This window comes from Halichoerus grypus, chromosome 11 (assembly GCF_964656455.1).
Source record: "Halichoerus grypus chromosome 11, mHalGry1.hap1.1, whole genome shotgun sequence".
Classification (NCBI taxonomy): domain Eukaryota; kingdom Metazoa; phylum Chordata; class Mammalia; order Carnivora; family Phocidae; genus Halichoerus; species Halichoerus grypus.
In genome coordinates, this window is record NC_135722.1 from 62899135 (window position 1) to 62921722 (window position 22588).

Here is a 22588-nt window from a genome sequence, read left to right on the forward strand (position 1 = left end):
CAATATTGGCCTGGGGTTCCTATCTTTCTGTCTCTCTTTACTGCTCACCCCTTTTCCTTGGGAGCTGTCCCTTTAGAGTCCCATTGTTTCAAGGCTGTCAGTCTACCTGGGAGAGAAAAAAATGGGAACATTCTATATCCACCCCCAACCCAGCTAATAAAGTGTTAGCTTGCCTTGCTTTGCCTTTGTTCTGTGAATGGCACAGGGGTGTTAGGGGCAGATATCCAAATATCATTGTAACACACCAACTCAGGCTTAACTGTGCTATGTAAACCTCTTCCCAATACCTCATTATTGTTATTACCAGCAGTTATTTTTATCACATCGGGTTATTAACAACATGTCCTTACAAAATCATGCTATATTTCTTTAATTTTGAAGGTGAAAAATACGATTTCTTGGACATCAGCTCTCAGTCTGACTCATAATCTGATAGTACAAGAAGAAACACCCAGGGTTGTAATTCAATGTGTTATCCATTCATACTCATGAGTTGATTATAATTACTTGTATTTTCCAGGGAGGCTTTCTGCAATCTTCCAAGTTCGCTCTTAGTTGCAAAACGAAACTTACAACAAACAGTATCTTGCCTTCAGTTTGCAAAGGACTATCATCTATTTCTTCCATTCTAATTCTTCTTACTTACGATGCTCCATTTTACTTATGAGAAAACTAATTCTCAGAGAGGTTAAGAGACTTCCCCAGGGTCACCTACCTAGTGGGCATCAGAGATGGAACCCTGTCCAGATAATGTGAACCTGAATCCTATTTCTATCATCAGCCCCTCCTCCTTTCCCATAAGGAGATGAAGCCCAAGTCTGATGACTGAATTGGCAGCTTGGTAGAAAGCAGTTCATTGAGAGCATACAACAAAATGCTGTTAGAGCATTTCTGTAAACTGCAAACTACTATACTTCTGTTTTCCTAACCCTATGAATAATTTGGGAAGGTAATCTGCCTCAGAAACAGGGATTGAGTTTAACATCTGTTCTTGATCAATTATGTGTTCATTGGGAGTGGAATAATGTCAAACATGTGCCCATTTTAGTGCCTCTGGCTTTTAGCACATTTGTCCTCCACAGCCACCACCCCCTTCAATTCTCTCTCAGGGAGATACTACCATCTATGCAGTCACCTGAGACAGAAAAGTAGGAGTCAGTCAACTCCATCCTATCTTTCACTCTCCCATCTGCCAGTTTAAGAATTCACTGAGTCTACCTAATTTATATCTTAAATAATTCTTGAGTCTACTTCATCCTCATCCCCCATCACCATCACTGCTTACATTCAGGTTCTGATCAGCTCTCATCCAAGGAACCCCTGGGTTGTGCAGACTGCCACTGACATTGCTCTTTCCCATTCATCCTCTACCCTGCACTGGGCAGCCTTCTGAAATGACAAACTGGTAAAGTCCTTCTCTTTAAACCCATTTAGTCTCAGGACAGAGCTCAAGCTTCCTTATACTATGAGCTACCCCTCAACACTACTACCTGAGCAGAGCCCCCATTACTTCTGAACTCTTTCATTGCACCACTCCTACCTCAAGACCATGGAATGAATATAAACATATCATTACTTCCAGGTTTTTAAAAAATCTTTTTAAAAAATTTCTGGTAAAATACACATAAAAAATTTCCATCATAATCATGTTTAAGTGTTAAGTAATATGAAGTATATTCATACTAATGTGTAACCAATCTCCAGAACTTTTTCATCTTGCAAATCTGAAACTCTATAGCCATTAAATAGCAATGCCCAATTTTCCCATCCCGCAGCCCCTGGCAGCCATCATTCTACCCATTCTATTTTCTATCAATTTTACTACTTTAGATACCCTATATCAGTGGAATTATACAGTGTTTAACTTTTTATTACTGGCTTATTTCATTTTACATAATGTCCTCAAGGTTCATCCATGCTATAGCATGTGACAAGATTTCTTTCCTTTTTTAAGGCTGAATAATATTCCATTGTACGTACACACCACATTTTGTTTATTCATTTGTCCGTAGGTGGGCAGTTTGGTTGCTTCCACCTCTTGGCTATTGTGAATAATGCTGTTCTGAACACAGGTATACAAGTATCTCTTTGAAACCCTGTTTTCCATTCTTTGGCATAGATACCCAGAAGTAGAATTGCTGGATTATGTGGTAATCATATTTTTGGGTTTTTTGAGGAATTTATTAAGCTTTTTAACATTTCACATGCATAAAACCATGTTCATGTTACTCATAACAGTTAGGAAATGCTTGTGTTCTGATAAAGATCCAAGAACGCCAAAAGCAAGTTTTTTTGCAAAGTTAAAATGATTACTGTGGCTCCTCCAGGATACCTGTAGTGAGATTCAGCTGGTTTAGAGAAAGATTCCATCCATTAAAATACACATTTTACTGAACTATTTGGACAAATAACTCTCAAGACACAGATAATAAACTCAGTTGAACTTATGTGGTGTCACAAATAACTTACTTTAATTATTTTCATAAATGTAAGACATAATTTTAAGATTGACAAGGCCTTAAATTAGGCTGTAAAACCAATCTTTATGCTCAATTAATGTTTCATTAGTTAATAACTGTTCATTTTAACATTCACTGATCCTTTAGGCCTCAACTTTGACATGATCTTTTCTGGGGAATTTCGTGAACTACAAATCTGAGATTTTGTGGGTGTTCCCATAGTTCCCCGTAATCTGCCAATCACAATTTTTATCATGTTATATGTCTGTGTACTTATGTTTGTGTGTATCTGTGTGTTTACATTGAACTAGAAGATTCTGTGAGTACTGGGACAGTTGAGTCTTATTTATCCTCTTATCTCCTGTCCTTAGCCAAGTGCCTGGTACATACACTTAATAAGTATTTGTTGAATAAAGTTATGAAGGACAAACTAATGGATGAAATGGGTATCAGTTGCTTAAGCTACAAAGTTGTTTGGCTGCAGGATGCAAGCTCTTTCATTGCAAAACGTTATAAAATCAGGTTTAAGTAAAAAAAGACAACTGCATCATTTGCTTGACACAATCTTAAAGGACATCGTATTCTTAAATTTTCTCTATCTCTGTCCTCATCATTCCTTTCAGTAAGATTTGCTAAGAATATAAACTGAATAAGAAACAGTTCGTTGGGTGCCTGGGTGGCTCAGTCATTAAGTGTCTGCCTTCGGCTCAGGTCATGATCCCAGTGTCCTGGGATTGAGCCCCACATCGGGCTCCCTGTTCAGCGGGAAGTCTGCTTCTTCCTCTCCCACTCCCCCTGCTTGTGTTCCTGCTCTCATTCTCTCTCTCTCTGTCAAATAAATAAATAAAATCTTAAAAAAAAAAACAGTTCTTGACTTTGAGAAAACCATGAATTATTAAATGAGTTCCATACATGTGCAGCTAAGCCACAATGCATAGTCCTAACGACACATATAAACTGAGTTCTGTGGGAACAGAAATAGGTCATCCCTAACTCTATCTAAGCCTTCCCTGTTTGCAACAAGATCTAGAATGATAACAGAAAGAAGTAAGAGATATTCTAAGCAAAGGCACCAACATGTATAATGGAGATAAGTGATAATTGAGGAAGATGTTTTGAGGGAATAGTGAAATCCTGAAATGGGTTGTAGCAGATGCTATTGCACCCCCCCCCCAAATTCATGGAAATCCCTTTTACACATTCAAGGCCCACATCTGTATACTTCTCAGAACGATCACTCTTGGGTGACTGAAGCATCCTTACTTAGATGTGCCTGGGAATTATAGTGGAATCCCCAACTTCTACACCTCAACATGAAACAAACCCTGTGGGGCCAAATACACTCCAAAGCATCTGATGGGATTGGGGCTGAAGCTTGACTGCACCTGAACCTACATTCTTTTTTTTTTTTTTAAGATTTTATTTATTTATTTGACAGAGAGAGACATAGCGAGAGAGGGAACACAAGCAGGGGGAGTGGGAGAGGAAGAAGCAGGCTTCCTGCCAAGCAGGGAGCCCGATGCGGGGCTCAATCCCAGGACCCTGGGATCATGACCTGAGCCGAAGGCAGACACTTAACAACTGAGCCACCCAGGAGCCCCTGGACCTACATTCTTGCAGAACTTCTTGGTGCTTCCCTCACTCTCTTCATGGTTTCTTTTTGGAACTGCCTTCCATAAGTCATGCACACGCCAATCCCCATTTTACATCTGGTGAGCCTGATGTAAGATTTGGACGGAAATTGGGATGTGAAGTACAGTGTGGCAAGACACAAGGCTGAAAGGCAGACTGCTATTTACTGTAGACTATAGGCAACAACTCAAGGGACCAAAATGATGCTCTTTCTAGTGCCAGCCACATATTCCCCCCACACACACTTTTTCAATTTCTTTTCTCCAGTGTTCTGCAAGAGATAACTAAGCAAGGGATAAGAAGAACTGGTGACAAGTGCCATATTTAACTCAAAAACAAGTCTCACCCTGATAGGGCATAGAATCTGCTTGGATTCAACTTTGGCCGGACCATAAATCATATTTTTGCTTTGTACTAGATAGACTAAAACCAATATTAAAACAAATGCTAATATTAAGAGAAATACTAATCCTAACACTAATGCCAATATTAAAGTCAATAATAATGCCAGTAACTATGCCAAATTATTTTTTTTAATTGATATGCCAGGAACTATGCTAAATTATTATTTTTTAATTGGTACTTTTTATATTATTTATTTGTGTGTGTGTGTGTGTGTGTGTGTATGTGTGAGAGAGAGAGAGAGAGAGCTGGAGGGAGAGGGAGAGAAAATCTGAAGCAGACTCAGCATTGAGTATAGAGCCCAACACAGGGTCTCATCCCACAACTGCGAGATCATAACCTGAGCCAAAAGCAAGAGTCAGCCACTCAACCGAGCCACCCAGGTGCCCCTATGCTAAATTCTTTATATGCATCTTCACACCTGAGAGATAGGTGCTCTTATTCTCCTCATCTGAGGCTTGGATAGTTAGGCATTTTTTCTAAGATTACATACCTGATGAGTGGCAAACTAGGATTCAAACACAGATTACTCTGACTCTGGACCTAGAGCACATGAATATTCTTTTAAAGTTCCTCAAAGTTCTTAAGAGACCCACTTTATCTTCAGGAAATATTCTTAGAAAATCTTCAAGAGTCATCTAACAAGGGAGATTAAACAACTCTGCAAAGGTCACATCCTGATTTCAGAATCAGTCCTAATGTTCTGGGCAATTCTGAGTTATTTCTCATTCCAGGGCTTGTCTATTAAGTACTGATGCCATTCTGGGCATCTTCGAGGGTTTCTGAATTGCCTGTAAAAGGTGGGCCATTTAAGGAAGGCCTCTGTTGTGAAATCTGTGCCTTCCTTTTCCTGTCCTCAGCTTGGTCCGTTAGAGGGGACTCTGGAATAAAAGCACTTTTGAACACATTATATTTTCTCTCTCAGCTAAAGCTCAAGACAGGGAAGACATATGCTCTTCATGTCCCCCGTCTTAGCTCATTTTGTCCCTGACTTCTGGAATCCTATCCTCTTCCCCCTTCTGAAGCTTAACCCCCAACTCATGGACTCCTTCATCAGGTAAGCTTTTTCAGGTCCTTGATGATCAGACTGGGTATCATCTCCTCTTGGAAGGATTTTCTGATCGCAAAGGTTGAAAGGATATGCTCCCATAGGATTCAGCACAGATTTCTGTCACCAAATAACAACTTGATACTGCAAAAACCTGTCCATGTGCCTATCACTCCTACTAGTTCCTGAGTGCCTCTTCAGCATTGATGTAGTCATATTCATCTCTGAAACTCTAGTGCCCCACTGATGGGTGACACATACTAAAAGACCAGTAAATGTGACTTTAACTGAACTAAACTTAAATAATATGAGCAATACTGTGATACACCTGATCAAAAAGCTCTCCTACCTGAACCTGAATGCAATCATACTCACATGTTTTTTCAACCACAGAGCCCCCCACATGGATGGACAAAGGCCGGGAAGTCTGACCAGATTCAGCTCACTACCTTTTGCTGATGCCCACTTGAGTCCAAACTACCCTGAGTTACCCAGACTTCAAAGGCAGGAGCCTCCATGCATCTGACCCATCACCAGAAGTCCTCCTGCACAGGTTAGAAGATGGTGCCCCACTGGCCTAGCGCATGAGAGCTGAGGGAGAAGTCACAAATCTGCCAAGGCCCATAAATAAAATCTGGGTCTGTCTCTTCTCTGCATAAGAAGTGCTCTGCTTCCCCCTTGCAGCAGGAGTTAGCAGTGTTCTGATGAGAGAAAGAATCAGATCAAACTCCAAGAGCCAGACCATGTCTGTGTGCTCTTGAACAGCTAGTGAACGCTACCCATGAGCCCTTTGCTAAGAGCATTAGAAAGAATATCCCACTTAAGACTTACAGCAACATTCCGAAGCAAGTACAAAATTAAGGAATGATTTACAGTTTCTGACACAAAGTCTGACATTTAGGAAATGCCCCCAATGTGTTAGTTCTACCACTTCTGTTAACAATAACAACAAATAGCATTCTCGGTGTTATCTCCCTCTCTGTGATCTCAGTTCCTAGAGGGCAGGGAACCCTGACATTTGTCTGTCTCCTGCAGAACAGTCAGGCCAGCACACCAAGCACACAGTGTGTGGCTGCTAGACCTGGCTGACTGAATGCCACCACTGGAAGGAAGACTCTTAGTTTCAATAATGTGCTTTGTCAGAAAAAAAAGAAAAGCATATATTTTAGGAGAAGCATGAAGTCAGTAAGAAAATTAAGTAAACAATGAACTTGCAAAGAGCAATGATTCCTAAGAAAGAAGTGAATGAAGCTCAGAAAAGAGAGAAAACCAAGAGTGAAGAATGTGGTTTCGATAAATGTACTCCATGGTCTTCAGTTCCTCTCAAGACTAAGTTTAACTCCCCAAACAGTGCATGCTTATCTGGGCCCTGCTAGTTACTGCCTTATTTTGAGGAAAATATTTCATTTAAATACTTCGATATTTCTTTTTAGGAATTTTATTTACTGGAGACTTGTGCAATATGTAGCCAGCCAGCTCTCCTTTCCAGCTCCTTTTTCCATGATAGCTTAGCTTATCTGTCACCTGTGACCCATCTCCGTTACCATGCCTACTTCATCCCCTCTCCAACTCCCTGTCTCCCTTTCTGGAGGGAAAACATGGACAAAAGAAAGAGAAAGAAAAAAAAAGAGAAGATAAAAGAATGGTTAAGGCAGTGATCAGATTGGTAATACATTCATTTCTTTAATTTGAAATAAATTCTCTGAATGATATTTTGGTTAGAGCAGTTTCTCTTTCCCCTTTCCATCCTTTCTGGCCACTATCCTAGTCCCTTCTTCTGGAACAGTCATGCGTATGTTGTGCATCTGGGCTGGGGGGTCGTTAGATAGGAGGACAATGGGAGAAAGAAGCACAAGACAGACCAGGCATGATTTTCACCTCTAATTCCTCAAGGAGGCTTCCTGGCTTCCCTTGTCTTCCCGTACAACCCCACACCCTGCCTGGCAGGATTTCAGGGTACCCCGTACTTACTTGTCAGAAAACTCATCACATTTTTATTTTACATTTAATTTCTATAATCATTTGCTTGATGTTTTCCTCTTCTGTTGGACTGAAACCTCCATGGAGTCAGGTCACTGCTGACCTTCAGTACCTACTACATCGGAGTCTCAGTCAATATTCACTGAATAAATCATCTCTGGCCAAATAAATCTCTCTTCAAATCCATTATTCAAAGAGCTAATAAGAGTGTGTTGAAGCTCACTGATTGCTGATTGCACCCAGATCTTCCCCAAGTGAAGTTACCCTTCCAAAAAACAAAACAAAACAAAACAAAACCACCCAGTGACCCACAATCAGCAATACAGCTGGCCCGAAGGACACTCGAAAGAGGAATGTTTTGAGGATTGGAGCAGGATGTAAGGAACATGACGGATCTGAGAGATGAAAAGCTCTCCCAGGTGCTCCACTTGAAATTTTTTTTCAAACAAAACTCAGAAATGAAAGGAAATATATTCCCGCTTTTTGCCACAAAGAACAGGACAAGCCAGGATGTTAATTAAATTACAAATCAGCTGTCTGCTTGCAGCTGACAGAGCTTTGTGTGCTTCCAAGCAACGTCAGATATTTTAAACCCTCTGTAATTACCTACAATGGAGGAACTGCCAAGAAGTTCCTTTCATGAATATTTAATATATCTTAAGATCCTTTTTAAAGAACTGATGATTTAAATAATCATGAGGGAACTTAGTCTAGCTCAGTGCTGCCCTCCATCTGTTAACTGAAGATGTTGGAGATGCAGCTTGACAGGAAATGCAAGCTATTTTTCCTAAACTTCTCAGCTAAGCCCAAGGCCTAGGGGAGGCCAGGCTCACCCAGGAAAGGTAATTGTATGCTTAGACAGCACTTAAGCTCTCTGAGCAAGTCAGAATGGGACCACAGACTTAGGATCTGGGAAAATAACCGGTGTGGAATTATAAAATGAATTTGTATAAGATGTCACACATTCAGGTTGCTATTTATCATTTACAAAACCACATTCAGAGACATTGTTCCAAGAAATTCTCAAGAACTGGAAAAAAGAGGGTATTACCACTCTGATTTCCAAATGAGAAAAAAGGAGCAAGAAGTCTCCAAAGTTAAACAAATGGTAAAGTGGGTTTCAAGTCAAGCTAGCCAGGTGACTCCAAGAGGCAACCCAATATGGTGGAATGTGCATAAATTCTGGCATTAGAAACATAAGCTCAAATCTCAGGCCACTTGCTAGCTGGGAGATATTTGTCAATTTGCTGGATTGACTGAAGCTATAAACTGGGAATTATAGATCGACCTCATAGAAATAGGAGCACTGAATGAGACACTGTATTCCTGGCACATGGTAGCTGCTTGACCAATATTAATGCTCTCCTTTCTGGAACTGTCAAGCCCTTCACTCTTTGCAGATCTGGGTCATCAAAAAAAAAAAAAAAAAAGTGGTCCCTAAGAGAGAATTCCTCAGACTGTCAATGCTGTCAGCAAAATGGAAACAAATATGAATAATCATTTATAGCTAAACATGTCTATCATCTTTCCCTTCCTTAGGTCTTCATAGTAGAATAACTTTCTAAGACCTCAATGGTAGAAGAGTCTCCAGGAATGCAGGTTCTGGAGAAACTGCCTGGACCACTTCCCCAGTCTGTCATGTACTACATGACCTTGGGCAACTCATCAAACTCTGTGACTGGATATTCCACATCTGTAAAATGAGACTAGTACTTACCTCACAGCATTTTTGAGAAGGCCAAGTGAGATGCCTGGAATGCATTTAGTAGGCTGTCTGTGAGCTAGTAAGTGGTCACTTAGTATCACCTATGATTATTTTATTGTAACATTAGATTTTTTTTTTACTTACTGATAAAAAATTTTAAAGATCTAAAAACAGGAAAAAATGTAGCCTTTCTTTATTGCTTTCAACTTCTTCAAACAACTCTGCCACTACTATATAACACACAGAGCCTCTGCTCCAACCTCATAGCTCTCCTGACCCCACAAAACACTCTCCAGCCTTCCTCTATGCCATCTTCAATGCCTGAAAATCTTCCAGGCTCTTCCAAACCATCTCCACTGTACTTGGCCTGCTCTGGCTATTCTAGCTACTGTTACTCCTCTCCTCCCAATTTTTTTACTCAATAAGAATTTCTCCAAGTTACAAAATAAGTAAGCCATGGGGACATAATGAACAGCATGGTGACTATAGTGAATAATACAGTTGATCCTTGAACAACACAGGAGTTAGGGGCACCGACCCCCACACACAGTCAAAAATCTGTATATAAATTTTGACTCTCCCAAAACTTAACTACTAATAACCTACTGTGAACCAGAAGCCTTACAGATAACATAAACAGTCAATTAACACATATTTTGTGTGTTATATGTATAATATACTGTATTCTTATAATAAAGGAAGATAGAGAAAAAAATGTTAAGAAAATCATAAGAAGGAGAAAATTCATTACAGTACTGTATTTATTGAAAAAAAAAAATCTGTGTAAAAGTGAACCTGTGCCATTCAAACCCATATTGTTAAAGGGCCAACTGTACTGTTAAAAAAAAAAAATGTGTATTGCGCACCTATTATGTGCCAGACATTGTAAGTGCTAGGGATACAACAGTGAACAAGAAAGACACGTCCCCCGCCCGTCCTTTGTTCTTGATGTCTTCTCTACCTTGATAACCTCCCCAACTGTCTTTCAACTGGCTTTTGCTCAACCTTCAAACGTAACTTACATATGATTTCTTCCCAGACGCTTTCCCTGGATACCCAGGTTTGGCGAAGTGTCCTTTATCCGTGCTCTCATGACTGACACACTTAGAATCCCTCTTTTTTCTTATTGTTGTTTTTGTTTGTTTGTTTTTAAACATGTATGTATCTGCTTTTCTCATGAAAACATAAAAACGTCTTGATTCATTATTGTACCACCAGCAGCAAGCATTCCACCAATAAATGTTTCCGAACTGAACTACAGCTGGTGGAGATGTAAGTTCCTCGGATTGTTGTGTACCCCACCGCACCTAGCACATCCTAGAAATAGCATATGCTCAAGAAACCTGTCTGGATTCTATAGGAGATCTGGTTACTGAACAGTACAACATAAGATTTTCAATAATGAAGTAAAAAACTGGTTCACACGTAGCCATAATGAAGTAGAATTATTTTGGGGAGAATCATTCAAGTTTTGGGTGTGAAGCACCTGGGAAGGAGTGTTGACTGGTGGCTTTCTAGAGCAAGGAGTTGAGAGGAAGACAAATTGTGACATGCAAGAAGGGAAGTGAGTTCCCGATCCTTGCCCCCACTCTGCCGGTACTGAGTTAGAGAAAAACATGAATAAGGCCATCCCAAGAAATTACCCAAGGCTCTCTAACCTCCCGGGCAGCAGCTGGACACACAGACAAGTGTCGACCTTGAGAAGCACAATAAAATAAAGTGTATGCAAGGCAGGGAAGAGGTCTAGAAGAATACACACTGTATTGACAGTGGTGTCTCTGGGTGATTATTAATTTCCTGTTTTGAGCCACATGTATTACTTGGAGAATAAAAATAATTAACAAAATAGAACATGTAAGACACGATCAAGTATTTACTTTGTTGTAATGAAGAAGGTTTGTGGTGAGGGAAGATTCTCCTGACTTGGAAAAAGTTTCTCCAAGTTTAGTTAACTTTGAGAGCTGGTTGAAGGACACAGGGTGATTGCCTGCTGATAAATGAAGGAGTGGGAGCTAGGAAGGAATTTGCTAGGGAGGAAGAGAGTTGGAAGTCAAATTGCTTTGTTACCAAGAAATCAAAGCAATGATTTATGAACAATCTCGACAATTAGTTTGTCCATTTGAAGCACAAATTCAAATACAGTCTGAGTAATCTGCTGGGATAATTGCCACTGGATGCGAGAGAGGACAGTAAGAACTTGTGGGCAGTCACTGTCTGATTCCATCTGCCAGCAGGACAGCTGCTGCAGCTTCGGTGAGTCAGTCGCTGCTCGAGGCCAGAAGTGTGTTCTCAGTGCTCCCAGTGCCAGGAAAAGATGAAATGATTATTTCATCGGGATTCCTCATCAAGTGATGCAAATTCCCTGCACCTTAGTGTCCTGAGTTTAAATTCTGCTCCTGCCACCAGTCAGCAATGTGACTTCAGGCAAGTAGGGAAGTTCTCTGAAACTCAGATTCCTCATTTGTGAAATTGGGCTAATAATACTCATAACTGTTGCTATGGGAAATAGATAAGATAATATGCATAAATGCCTTAGCAGAGGGCCTGACTCCTGACTGATGCTTAGGAACTCTAAGCCTCTTCCTATTTCTGTGTCAGTGTCATATCTAAGTGTTGTCAGAAGGGTCACCACACACACACATACACACACCACACATGTGTGTGTGGATGCATGGACTCAGCTCAGCCTTACCCCTATTACATGGAGCCGGCTTCCTGCATGCTTCTACAAGCATTGTAGCGTCATTGTAGGTCAGTGCAAACTCTCTGAAGATGCACGCTGAGTTGCAAAGGCCTTGCCTCTACTGTTCTAAGCTTCAGTTTCTTTTCCATATGTGAGGCCATCTTACCCTCTTTATCCATGCTTCCTCCTGAGCCAAGGTTCCTGGTGTCTTGTGCCTATGATTACCATTTTTGTCCAGCAGGGAGGGAGAAAACAGTCCTAGAGCAAGCGTGGAAATTGCCACCACTGGCTGATGACTCAAGCTACTCTCCTGACCCATTTGAGCTTCTGGACCTCAGAATCTGCTGTGGAATTGGCACCCGCTCCAGCCTTCCATCCATAACTGACCTCCCAAGATTAGACCACTTGCCCACTTGACTCCAGAACATCTCCCAGATTCTTTCTGACAGGCTGTTCCAGAGATTTCCTAGTCAGCTCTTTGGCATGTGCTTCCACTGTGATACTAAAGAGAGTAAAATCCCTTCCTAACAGGAAATATCATCATTTTTTATTCAACAAAATATTTATTGAGCACATTATGTACTAATCACTAAATTGTAGGTGCTAGGAATACAGTAGTAAAAAAAAAAAGGTAAAAACGTATGACCTCTTAGAGCTTAAATTCTAGTTGCATTAGGTAATATAGCTCTTTGCCTGAATTCTCTTTTTTTCCCCTTTAATGTGCTTCCTTCACCCAGCAGCAAGCATGAACAGCTGTCATCTCCATGGGAAGATGTCAGGTGGCTCAAGTGGGCAACCACTCCAAATTATCTCCAGGGGTGGTACAAATGGGCTTGGATCCATCTAACTGTTTTTATCCAGCTGCCTTTGTCCCATAAGCCCTCATGATAAGCCAGCCTCAGTGACTATGGAACATGGAACAGGTAAAGGATTGAGACAGAAGGTATGGCCTTGACTCTGATCTCATTTGCAGTGAGTTCTAATCAAAGAGGATTATTTGGAAACCTGATACTGTCATAAAAATGTTAATATTTCCTCAAATAAAGTCGCTTCATAATTCATGGTTGGTTACGCTGGCTTAACCTCCAAATAAGATAATTTTCTCTTGGGAAGACATTTTTATACTTAATCTAGGCATCTGAATATGTGATTAAATACACACAATTAAAGAATGCTATTGTGTGCTTATTACAACCTTAAGATGTAAGTCCCAAATCAAGAAAACCTAGAAAGTTTTCTCATTTTTTTGTCCTGGTACACTGTTGGGAACTGACAGAGTCATCTTTCAGTTGAGTGCCTATGATGTGGCATACATATGTATCAATGCTTCATAAGTATTAATTTATTTAATCCTTACAACAAACTAATGAATGAGTTACTATTTTATTTCCCTCATTTTATAGATGAGAAATTAGAGACAGAGAAAAAATTAAGTAACCTGTTCATACAACTAGTGGAGAAGCTGAGATTCATACCTCACTATCCTGGTAATCCCTACCTTTAATCCTGCACTATGCTGTCTCTCAGATATTATGCATTTCTTAGTCTCTGAATCAGGTATTTATTCTGAGTATTGTAGATACTTTGGCTCTTTGGTTTAAAAGTCCAGGTCTCTAAGCTTCCCTTTATCCTTGTCGGGCCATAGATACAACTGGAAGTATAAATAGAAATAACCTACATAATGATACTGCCATTTCCCTGGTCACCCAAATACAAAACCATACAGATGAAGATGATCCTCCAGCATCTTTCTCTTCTCATGACTTCCAGAGTAAGATCAACCTGACTCACTTGGCAGAACATGATACCTAATACCAGAGTCAAGGCCAAAATGATTTCATGTCAGACTGAAAGTTCTTTGATGAAAGCAGTGATGTTCTAACTAGCCATCTCAGTACACCTTTGGCAAGTATGAGGGATTTAGTACATTTTGCCAAGTGAATGAGTCTAGTGTAAGCTAAATGGATTCTACTTCAGCAAGGACTGTTGTTCTTTCCATCTCTATTGCCCTTTGTCCAGCAGGCCCTTGTTTCCTCTCTCCAGAATATTGCACTTTCCTCTTATGTCCCTTTCCAACCACATTCTTGCCTCTCCCCACCCCAACACACCAACCTTCCTTTCCCTACCGCTCCATCCACCCCCAACCATGCCAACTTATCATTCCATTCTGAATTATTTGTAATTTAGAGTAAGAGTAATATATCACCACTGGGACTTTGCACTTTGCACTGGGACTTTGCTACTTCCCAGATACCTTTGCCATCTCTTCACCTTCAGGGTTCAGCTAAGATAATACCTCCTCCCAGGAGCCTCCTTAATTGATCTACTTCCCTTGTTACCTGTGCCCAACTCCAGACTAGGGTCAGGACTCACTCATAGCAACCTGTGCATTCATAGGATATTTTTTATTTTATAATTTTTGGCTGTTTGATTGTTTACCTTTATAGACTCCTAGACTGAATCTTATTTATTGCCATAACACCTGAGTCAGGTATTCAATAGGTGCTGAAGAAATGTTTGTTAAATAAATAATAGCAGCCTAGTAACTAGTTTTCTTATCTGCATTCTCTCTACCAGCCAAGTCATCCAGCTAGTCAACCCCAGATACATCTTTAAGCACAAGTTCATCATATCACTCACCCTTTAAAGCCCTCCCCTAGTTCACTACTGCTTGGGAACAGAACATGCACACTTTGGCAGAGTATTCATGCCACTTGTAATCTCTCTCCAAATTTCCCTGACTGTGCTTCTTTACCCATTTGCATTCTACTCAAACTAGTGAAACAACTTTTTTCTGAAGTCTCACTCATCTTTCCTACTTTCCCCTCTTCTGCTCTTCCTTCTGCCTTAAATGATCCTTGAATCACGGATGGGAAATATCTTTCTCTTTGAGGTTCTGTTCAAATGTCATCTTTTCTGATCTTCCCTGATCTTTCCCAAGCAGATATAACCTCTCTTTATCTTCATTTTATACTGCTCTCGTAATGAAACTGTCCATCACTGAGTCTGTAGTTTTTCTATCCATCTGTCCTTTTGTTAAGCACTTATGGTGGGTTAGTGAGGCAATGTAGTAGACACTGAAAATATTTAGAGAGATGAAACACAGTCCCAGCCTCCATAAACTCCCTTTTCAGTAGCTGAGAATAACAAATTTAATCAATCGGGGATGTCACTGATGAGACACATTCTCATTTCAGGGATGCTAAATATTTTAAAAGTGCATCTTAGAATTGATGAAATGCCACATTACAGTATAGTATACAAAGGTTCCCATGGTAGTGCACTTAACCTAGCTTTGGGAGCATAAGGGGACAGTTCTGGAGAATAACACACCTCTAATTTCTCTTATAAAATGAAAAGGCATTAGGCAAAGAGGCAGCAAGGCTGCTGGCAAAGGAACAGCAGGTTCAAAGTCAGGGAAGAATGATAATAGAGCATATCTTGAGGTATTAAAATGCTTGAAGGAAGGTTCTTACATTGTTTCATCTAGAGAGCTTCATACAGAGCCTTAAACAGTTGTGTTAGAGAGAAATTAAACTTATTCTAAGCCACAGAAATATCACCAAAAGGAGATCACTGTTTATGTGCTACAATATAAGTAAGCTGGTCAACTTCCCTTTAAAATTTGCAACATGGAGGGGCGCCTGGGTGGCTCAGTTAAGCATCTGACTTTGGCTCAGGTCACGATCTCAGGGTCCTGTGATCAAGCCCCAGGTCAAGTCCTGCATTGAGTCCTGCATTGAGTCCTGCGTCAAGCCCTGTGCAGAGGGCTCCTCGCACAGCAGGGAGTCTGCTTCTCCTTCTCCCTTTGCCTGGCCCCCTCCCTCTGCCTGGCCCCCTGCTTGTGTTCTCTTTGTCTCTCAAACAAAAAAATAAAACCTTTTAAAAAAAATTTTGCAGGTCGCCTGGGTTGCTCAGTTGGCATCCAACTCTTGGTTTTGGCTCAGGTCATGATCTCATGGGTTGTGGGATTGAGCCCTGAGTCCGGCTCCTCTCTCGGTGGGGAGTCTGCTTGAAAGATTCTCTCCCTCTGCCCTTCCCATCCCCCCTCCCCAAAAATGAATAAATAAATCTTTAAAAAATTTTTGCAACATGGAACTAACATTGCAGGGAATTTTGAAGATTAAATTGCTTGAGATAGTCAATTCAAAATCTGAAATATAACTGGTAAATTTATCATCCATGAGAACAGGGTCTGAATGATTAGACTTTTGTATAGTTTAGACTTTCATAAACTAGTAGACTTGGCAAGGCTAATAGAGGTCAGTATGTATATTCCTTCTTCATCATAAAAAACTTAGTTCTTAAAGCTATGAGCAACTTCTGGCCTCTATTTGGGGACCTGTGTCGGTCCATTCAGTTCATGGATACATTTTCAGTTTTGTGTATTTTATTTTCTTCTTTCTTGTAATGGTTTTATTGAGATATGAAAAATTAACAATCCAGGGAAGCTACTCAAGCATGCCATTCTTTTGCCTAAAAATAGTTACCCCCCTCCTTAATTTGGATAAGACTTGTTCAATCTAGAACACAGAATAATCTGTAGGTTTATGAGGGGCACTAACTGCTAGGATTCAATAATAAACAAGACAGACAATATTCCTCCTCTTATGGAGCTTCCCTGCTAGTAGAAGTGACTGGCAAAACACAACTAACAAATAAACAAAATAATTCCAGATGGTCAAGAAAATGAGAAGGTACTCTAAGAGAGCACAAAGGAGAACCCTTATTCAGTAGAGGAGGTCAGGGGGACACTTTCTAAAATGATGATATACAAGCTGAATCCTAAAGAATGAGAGAATTCCCCAAAAGAGTCAGGTGGGCTACATTCCAGACAAAAGGAAGAATAACCACGAAAACATCTGAGCTGGGAAAGAGCTTGTTGAGCTCTAGGACTGACAGAGCTTTCTGAGGAAGGACACGTGAAGTGGATTTGAGGCAGGAAAGGTAAACTGGAGCAGACCACACAGGACTGTCTAGCCCTCAGAAATGATTTAGGCCCCCATTCTGAAAAACATAGGATGTCAATAGAGGGTTTCAACAGGAAAGTGATATGATTTGATTTATATTTAAAAAGCCTACTCTTGCACTGTTGGTAGGATTTTAAAATGGGGCAACCACTATGGAAAAATGGTAGTTCCCTCAAAGAATTAAAAATAGAACTACGATATGATCCAGCATTCTCACTTCAGGGCAGATAGCCAAAAGAATTAAAAGCAGGGTCTGGAAGAGATATTTGCATCCCCGTGTTTGTAGCAACATTATGCACAATAGCCAAGAGGTGGAAGCAACCCAAATGTCCATGGGCAGATGAATGGATAAACACAATGTGGTATGTACATACAATGGAATATTATTCAGCCTTAAAAAGCAACGAAATTCTGACACATGCAAACATGGATGAACCCTGAGGACATTTTGCTAAGTGAAATAAGCCAGTCGCAACAAGACAAATTCTGTGATTCCACTTATATCAGGTATCTAGAATAGTCAAATTCATAGAAACAGAAAGTAGAATGGTGATTACCAGGGGCTTGAGGGGAGTTGTTTAATATTTAGAGACTTTCTGACTTGCAAGATGAAAAAGTTCTGGAGATCTGTTCACAACAAGATGGCAAATTTTATATCACGTGATTTTTTTGTTGTTTTTGTTTTTTACCATAAAATTCACTCTGATTGCCTGTGGAGAATGGATTGGATTGGGGAGAGGACAAAGGAAGGAAGCCAGTTGGGAGGCTCTTAGGGGACCAACACTGGTACCTGGACAGGGATGTAGCAGAGTCTGCAGTGAGCCCTGCCTCTGCACTCTCTATAGCGAGGAAATATCCAAGGCCCACAGACTCCGAATTTTTGCTTGCTCACCCACAAAAACATTCCAAATGCCCATGTATCTCATTCCTTCAACCTTCTAACATCTTTCCTCAAGAAACAACAACAACAAAATGAATTTTAAGATAGTTGGTGATGAAATCAGCTCTCACCTGGGCTCATCTTTTGCCTGGGAGGAACAAGGAAGAGGTCAGGTAGCAGGTGGACTTTAAGCAACCTCGGGGATTAGATAATGTGTGTTAGTCTCCCAGCAAAAATGGTCCCCTGATTGTTTTTAATAGACATGAGCATTGACCTAACTTCAAGTTAGAAATTTTTCTTCCTGACTCATTTTTTCTCTTTTGGATCATAGCGATAGCCCTAAATGGTTAAAATACTTGAGGGCAAAACAAAAGAGTCCAAACTCCCTAGCTTATGTGGGGGGGGGGGGGGGAGCTCTACATGCTTAGAAGGTAATTATTTTGTATTTTGATAAAAATTGTATTTAAAATTCATTGTGAAATTTTTCTTGCCTACACTAATTTTTATCAAAGCTATACAAGCTATAAAGAATAATATAACAGATTCCCTGTAATTGTCACCCAGCTTGGGGCACCTGGGTGGCTCAGTTGGTTAAGCGACTGCCCTCGGCTCAGGTCATGATTTCAGGGTCCTGGGATCAGGATCGAGCCCCACATCAGTCTCCCTGCTTAGCCGAGAGCCTGCTTCTCCCTCCCCCTCTGCCTGCTGCTCTGCCTACTTGTGCTCTCTCTCTCTGTGTCAAATAAATAAATAAAATCTTTAAAAAAAAATTGTCAGCCAGCTTAAGAAGTTGAGTATTATCAATACCGTAGAAACCCTGGGTGCCCATCCCTGGCCATTTCTATCTCCCTCTCCACAGAGGCAGCTGTTAAATTTTGTGTTCACGATTCCCTGCTTTCCTCCTCAATGGTCTTACTATACAGATATGTATCTGTGGTAGTTTTATGTGCCAACTTGGCTAAACTATAGTACCCATTACTTAATCTAGATGTTGCTCTGAAGGAATTTTCTAACAGTGGTTAACATCTACAATCAGTGGAATTTAAGGAAAGGAGATAACATTCCATTACCTGGGGTTATCAGTGGGTGGGACTCAACCAATCGGTTGAAAGGCCTTAAGAGCAAAACTGAGGTTTCTCAGAAGAAATCCCACTGGTGGACTGCTGCTTCAGCTCCTGCCTGAGAGTGTCAGCCTGCTGGTCTTCCCTGTGGACTTAAGACTTGCCAGCCCCCACAATCATGTAAGCCAATTCCTTAAAATAAATTATATATACTATATATACTGGCTCTGTTTCTCTGGCAAAACATTGACTGATGTAGTATCCCCCAAATATGTGTTGTGTAGTTTGGGTCTGTTTTGGAACTTCACATAAGCAGTTTCATATTGTGGCTCTCTTTCTGCAATTTTGTGAAATTCATTCATGTTGATGTGTGAAGGTAAAGTTCATTTAATTTTGTACAGTACTTCATTGTATGGTACACCACAATGTACCATTTTCTTGCTTAAGGACATTCAGGATATTTTTATTGTTTTCCCTTCTGGACTAACAAAACTATAACAATACTGCTATGACATTCTTCTTTATATTTCCTGGTACACATATGTAAGAATCTCATCAGGACATAAGCCTAGGAGTGGAATTTCTGGATTATAGAGTAAATACATCGTCAATGTTACTAGACAACCAAATTGTTCCAAAATGATTGTATCTATCATCAGAATTATACCAATTTATACCCCACCGGTAATAAGAGCTATGATTATGCCACGTTCTTGGCAAAACCTGGCATTATCAAGGAAAGTGCTTCTAATCTGCATAGATATCAGATCTATTTGGAAAACTGAATCAACAGGATTTATGGATATGAGAGATGAAGGAGAGAAAGCAGTCAAGGATCATTCTCTGATTTTTTTTATCTTTGCAACAATTAATATTCATTCTAAGGGTCATTTTTTTTTTTTTTTTGCTTCTTCTTTATCTCAAATACATGAGATAAAGTTGAACAAACAGTTTGGTTCACTAAGTGATTTGGGTTTGGTCGGTTTCTCAAACATCCCTCATGTGCAGAATCTTGCTTCCTCCACAAGGTGGCAAGCTAAGCATCCTCAAATTTAAAGCTCAGTGCTGAGGGCTGAGTGAAAGTGACTGTTCTTAGAAAGTTTATAAAGCAAGAATTTATTCCCTAGTAGATTCTTTATGGATATAATATTCATGCTTCTTTCATATTTTAATATCTTAATATTTACCCATTTCTCCCTTCTATAAAGGAGTAATCAAAAAGTCCTTTTCCTTTTTTTTTTTTTTTTTTTTTAATAAAACTCAGAACCTGGCAGTGCTCTGTGAGCATCCTTATTTGGCTCCCTTTAATTACAGCACACATTCAAGACTCCTTTGCCTGACATACAAGACCTTCTACAAACTGTCTTGAACCTGAATTTCTAGCTTCATGTCCTCTTACTTTGTTCCCACTCCAAACACACACACACACACAAAGTTTCTCCCATTTTCTGCACATTCCATCTTTCAGGGTCTTATCTGACTGCACCAAATTCCTCCCACATGTGTGGTGAGGACTGTTGACTTTGAATACTCTCCCATTTCTTTTCTACCTACTCAACTGAAGCATGAATTTGAGTCCCAGTTGCAATACCACCCTACTGAAGATGTCAGGGTTTCCTCCAGCAGCTATCCATGACTCCTCTAAGCCCCTAAAACATTTTTATATAGCACTCTTAGAGCTGTCATGTTTTATTATGACATTTTAATCTTTTTGTCTCTCTCTCCTCAAACATTACTTACCAACAGGGAGTCATGATAGATTTTTCTTTGACTCTGTCCTAGAGCCTTGGGCTTTGCCTGGCCAGCTGGTAGGTGTCAGTGAATGTTAACTAGCTTGCTGAATGAATGAATGAATGAATGAATATTGTATAAAGGTCGGTATTTTAAGCAATTCACATTTTCCATCAGTATATACAGTACTGAACCCAGTGCTTATATTTTTAGAATTTTTATCTATTATTACTGTGGTTGTTATTATAACTAAACTCATTTAAAAGTAAGCACTGAGTTGGTAGTAAACAAGAGGTAGAAGACTTGCTTCCGCCCATGAGGAGGTAAGCCAAGGGGAGCTGGGGAGATGGCACAGCTCAGGAGACAGGCAATGTGTGCATATGGAAATCAGTATAACATACTGATATAATAAAGTAGTTCACTTAATGAATGTGATTAAATAAATCATTGGGCTTAGCCGTCGGCAAGAAAAGCTTCCAAAATTCAGTTGACATGTCAAATATTTTTCTCAGCAAACATATTATTGATTTTCCACAAAGGTTATAATTTAACAAGCACATAATATTGATTTTTTTAAGGCTCTCAGTCCAGAACTATAAGTATCTCAGTGGAATTATAATTCCTTCTAATTAAAAGCTTCAACATGCAAACATATGCCATAAGGCATTAGGCACCATATGCTGCACTGTAATCTGAACTTGCTAACTTCACCTCTTTAGTCCTGTGAATGTAACTCTTTCCTGATGAGTACTTTTTTGCATTTTATCTTCTTAGGTTTAGACCTAGAAGATTTCCTCTGTGTTAACTTACACTAAAATTTTTATTCTATTTTAATTCAAAATTAATTATATCACTAGTTATTGAGTGCCTACTGGGGGCAAAGTAATGAGCTATGCCCTAACATATTGCTTATGAGATGCTCCTGCTATTTATATTCAGCTATTATTTTGATAAAGGCCAACTCTGTGCCAGATACTCTTCCAGGAAAAAGAATCTAAGTCTCAAAATATTTATATTGGTATGCTGCAGGATCTTGTGTACCTTTTGGAAATGTATAAGAAGTTCTTCTCAAAAGATTTGCAGAACTCTTTCAGCTATTTTCCGAGAAGTAAAGAACTGTGTATATTCTCAGCCCCAAATTTGGGAACTTGGTATTTTTATTTAAGTCAAACCTAGTAGGAAAGTCACATTATATTGATTTTAGCCAACATTCTCAAATGGAGCACATTAAGTCAGCATATAAATTGCTGTTGACTATTATTGAATACCCACAGTGTGCTAGGCACTATTAATTCAGCTGAAACTCATTAATTCAAGTGAATAACTAGATCCCCATTAGGAGGGCTCACATTTTACAAATGACCAAGCAAGAGAAAAACACCCAGCTGAAAGGCAACAGAACTGGCAGGCACTTTCATCATCTGCTGTTAATTGGAAGAAATAGAACTTAATTTTATTCAGAATAATGCTTCATCATGGCTTTGGAAAGTAATGAAGTCCCAGGGGACCTGAATGGGCTCCTCTGATAAACTTTCCATGAGACATGGCATATTGGTTGAAGGAGGAGAGGGGTCTTCCTATAAAATGTTAAGGGTTGGGCGCCTGGGTGGCTCAGTTGGTTAAGCGACTGCCTTCGGCTCAGGTCATGATCCTGGAGTCCCGGGATCGAGCTCCGCATCGGGCTCCCTGCTCAGCAGGGAGTCTGCTTCTCCTTCTGACCCTCCCCCCTCTCATGCTCTCTCTCTCTATCTCATTCTCTCTCTCAAATAAATAAATAAAATCTTTAAAAAAAAAAAAAAAAAAAAAAAAAAAATGTTAAGGGTTGTGGGGAGGTAGAATAAAATGAATGAAATTTACTTTTTGTGTCAAAAGCAACAGAAAAATCACAAAGTTATTTTCTCTGGCCACCCATGGACTACCCCCTTTGAGGCTAATTTATGGATGATAGTAATGCAAGGTTGAGAGAAGAAACTGAGGGGTATGCTGGACCTGAGCTCCAGATGAAATACATTGGAGTTAAAAAAAAATAATAATAAT

At 39.9% G+C, this 22588-nt stretch overlaps 1 protein-coding gene across 16 annotated transcripts in view; it reads right to left on the reverse strand.

Annotated features, from left to right (window-relative positions):
* The window catches only part of DLG2 (discs large MAGUK scaffold protein 2), a 2206895-nt gene that overhangs the window by 1053151 nt on the left and 1131156 nt on the right, over positions 1 to 22588 (reverse strand). The gene's annotated exons all lie outside the window — the stretch shown is intronic.